A 4,576-nucleotide genomic window follows, 5' to 3' on the forward strand; every position below is an offset into this window, starting at 1 on the left:
TATTGTGGTTGTGCATGGAGGAGGAATGACATTTTATATATTCTGATTGTGATTTTTTTTTAGTCGTCAAATCAACCTATTCTCTTTTACATATTTATTTTGCCCTATGCTCAATTTATAGCATAATTTTATTGAAAATCAACTCTTTGGTTGTAATCACATTTAACTTATAATTTTAAGACAAATTCGGTTTGTTCGAACAAAATAGGTTTCTTTCAAGATTGTTACTGTAACTCAATAATATTTAGGATTAGCAGAGGAAAAGTCGACTCTGTAATGTGCTCGCTCGCCTTAGGTTTCAAACCTTTGAAAGTTCAGTGAACTTATTTTACGCACAGGTGTCGGTCGGCGACAACCTCTTTCTACATTTATAAATTTAAGTAAGTCTGCAATAATCGGTGATAATGAGTTTGTCTTTATGACAAAAGAAGCACAGTGGCAAGTTGTTAACATTTGGCACTCGGCTTTATGACAGTGTCCCTGCGCAGGGCAAGGGGTGTCACCTGTCTACTACTTGCGTTCGCACAGTATTCGTAATTTTGAACTGAGTCGAGATCGGCTCGGACTACAGGCACTCGCCAACCTAATTTAGAGGATTAGGACGAGGGAAGGCAAGGAATTGCTCACAATTTTATTTTCTCTCTGGTTATTTCCAGTTTTCGAGGGACTGCCTCTACAATGCTTTTATTTTCAAAAGTGAAATTTCTTAGACTCAGGTTCTCTTACGAATGTTTTCGAGGCTTGTGCCGAGATTTACAACTTTTCTTAGCCAGATTTAGAGAGGTATACTCCCGTCTGCCTATAAAGATTTAAGATTCTCGATACAAGTTTCTAAGTTCAGAATCTAACTTAATTGACCAAGGTTGATGGGTATACCATGCTTTGCTCTTCGGTTAGTTTAAGAAATCTGGGATAGACAATATTTCAATCTGTTTACTGAGTGGCACTTAGCCTTGAAATTCAAATACATAGGGAAAACAGTTAAGTGTTTGAATAAAATAGGCGAACGGACTTTGCAAAAGATTGCTCTTTGAACCGGTTACACAGGGTATACCAGCTTCCACTTCAGAGGTCTTCTCTCTATATAATATCTCGTAAGCTTAGGGTCTATTTTGGGCCGTGCTGCTCTTTTTATAGGCAGTGTCCCATTCCTTGGAGTGCCCTTTAGAAATGCAATTCCTTGACTTACCCTCTAAACTGTACGAACAGTTGCCTAAGATAAGGCTTCATGCTATAACTCGGGGGTTACAATATATATATATATATATAGTTGTTGGAAGGGAATTCTTTAAACGCTATTTATTATTCATTAAATATGTATTTAGCATTAAAGTTTGTCTGGAGTGATGGGGATTGAATAACTAAGTAGGAAAATATCGATAGTATTAAAGTTTTTCATTGTACAGGTCAAGCATAGTAAGTGCATAGTTGCACGGTGTGGTTTTCATAATATAAGATACCTCTGGTTTTTATAACACTGTGGCTGTGCGAGGAGAACTGGTTATAGGAAAGTGTTTGTGAAACAAAGAATAAAATTTTGCATTAAAAATAATACTTTATTTTGCATTTTATTAGCTATTTCCTGCGGTATCTTATATTATGAGAATAGTTTGACGAGTTTGGAAAAAGCACTTTTTTACATTTCTTGTATTTTCAGCATAAAAAAAAATGTTAATAAAATTTTTTATTTAAGCTCCTTATGGCTAACTAAATTTCCTTTAAAATTAGCTATACTACATTTAAATTTATTCCATAGAATTCCGTCAATCAAGCCAGAGTTGGTATCTCATATTTGGGTACTCTCCTATATATATATATATAAATATATCTATATACTGTACATAATATAAAGTAGTCAACATCTCAACATATAATGTAAAGACGATCCTATACATATTTTGTTAATAAATTATTATTCAAGACAAATTATAATTTTATTTATTTTTATTTAATTATTATTATATTATAATTATAAACATTATTTTAACAAATCTGCAACAAACATGATTTTTTAGTAGAATATATACAGTTGGCATTGTAACCCCCAACGTTTCACTCATCAAAATGTATTAAATTGTCATCAAATTTTCATATGATTCAATATCATTGGTTTTATGAACATAATACTTCTACAAAAGCAATTCAATTTACTTCATTTACCGAATTTTGTGTGCGCCATTAATTACTATTCATCTTCTCTAAAATTATAGTTGGCAGATAGCATTCAAATGGGATTTTCCCTGAATAGTAAACTGATGCATGGTTGAAGGAGTTTCGTAGACTGTATGGCGCCATAGTTAAAGGAGAACTTATGGTTTCTTAGACTCTAAACTTGTGAAGAAAGAATAATTTATTTCTATCATTCTGCTTTAATGAATTTCAATTAATAAATTAGTTTCAAAGTTCAATAATAAATCTTATTTCCTAAAAAAATGGGAAGATAAATAAATATATAAGGGTATTGCTTAAACTTATTAAATAGATTTATTCATCAAATTTGCAACAACAAAAAAATACATCTAATTACAACTAATAAAATCGGTTGTTAAAAATTAAAAATAGTTTAAATCTAAAGATATAAATACTTAAAATTATCGACTGAACATCTTGAACATTTAGGAGTCAGTAGGTTATTTGCATCAGCTCAGAAGGCGGTTTCATGAAACACCTGTCGCATTGTAAGAAAATTTCTTGACCATCAGGAAACGAGCGACTAAAAACCTGTGGAGTGGCAGATGGTAGCTCTAAGAAAGCATCCAGAGAGGACTGTTGTCACCTCCAACGTCCACCTCCAGTCCGTGTCTATGATGTATAACCGCGTTTACCCGAGTAAAAGTTTAATCGACTATTTTAACAATTATTATTATCTATTATTCTTCGCGGTAGCCTGGAATGACAAACTCTATCGGCGAATCGCCGGCCAGCGATGAAACGGGTTTGTAATGGATCCATTGCGAGCTGTCAATAGATGTTTGAATGGGTGGAAGAGAAAAAAGATCTAGTTCAGTTTTTGAACGCTCGCTAGAATGTGAGTGTAAAAGTGACATATAATAATTTTCTTATTATCCTCCAAAAATATCCGAAATTGAACGATTTTTTCCTGCGGTAGATTTAAGCTTTTGCTACTATTGCTTCTCTTTTTACATTTCGTATTTTTCACTCCTTTCTTCTTCTTTTCCTTCTTCTTTGAATTACGTGCTGTATTAAGTCTCTTTATTTTTTTCCCACGTTTACACCTTTTTATAAGCTGTGTAACACTCTCAACACCACGAACTCCGGACAACTGAGGTCCGAAATTTTTTACCACAAATTTATAACCTGATCCACTCATTAGATTATTAATTTTATCCAAAGCTTTTCTTTTTTTTTGATGAGTTTCATTAATACGTGTGTTGAATGACTGCTTGAGTGGTACTTTACTATCCACATTATTTAAATCATCAACACCTGTTCGGAGTACCTCCTTTCCAACTGTACGTGCATGTTGTGCTAATATAGACAACACAAGTCGAGAAAGCCCACCTCGAAAGCTTCCGATTCCATGACCTCTCTGATAGGTCGATCTGATATAAACTTTTGATATTCCCCCTCCACCGACTTGGGTTGTGTAGTAATCTACGTAATAACTCATATCCTTAGTAAATCATATAATTTTTCTTCTTCTTTTTCCCCTTCTCTAATTGAGAATGAAGTATGAAGAACAGAAATGAAACCACAAGCCAGACTTGGAGGGTGATTATCATAATGAGAATTATCTGATCTTAATTGTTGTGAAACAAAACCAAGCATACGAGATACTTTTTCACTTATTGCAAGAAAATGAGGACCTTTTATCTCACAATCGTCTTGAAAAATTTGTTCCACTTTGACATAACAATCTTTGTATTTTTGAAAAATTAAGCCTACGTATTTTCGAGCAATTGGGGTCTGATTATTCGCTCGGACGAGACCGTTTACCTGTGGGTACACACGAGGTCGAAATTCGGAGACAATGGGCCTTAACCATTTACTGGTCAACATACCTTCTGTGTACTGATCTCTAATAGCATTGTCATTAAGCTCAGACAACTCGGCGTCCCGCTTAAGAAGGTAGGGAAGCGAGTATTTAAGAAGTCAATTTTCACCATCAATTTTCGTTTATTTCAATTTTCTCTCATCATTTTCTTCATTTTTCTCACCAGACACACTATTACTACTTATTAATAGGCGTTTCGCCCTTCGACATCAAAATCAACTAATACCACTACTACTATTTAACACATTTGTCATTAGAGCTATGCGATTTTCCATTCGATCAGCCATATTGTGTCTTATATGAAGAAATGTTCTCAGAAATTGAATTTCTGTAAGACCAACAGCCCAACGATTCTGTAAACGAATTTCGTGCGGCAGTTGTGTGGTAAACCGAGTCGTAGAATTGTGCGGAAAATACTTCATGGTGTTATTGTTCTCTCGTAAAAAACTCCGTATATATCCGCACCAGTCAGATCTCGTAATTCGTAAACATATGGGATCTGTCTACGACCCTTTATTACTCTCTTTATCTTAAAAATCTCTTCTGTCCATCCAGCTTTCT

Source organism: Belonocnema kinseyi, chromosome 4, assembly GCF_010883055.1.
Source record: "Belonocnema kinseyi isolate 2016_QV_RU_SX_M_011 chromosome 4, B_treatae_v1, whole genome shotgun sequence".
Classification (NCBI taxonomy): domain Eukaryota; kingdom Metazoa; phylum Arthropoda; class Insecta; order Hymenoptera; family Cynipidae; genus Belonocnema; species Belonocnema kinseyi.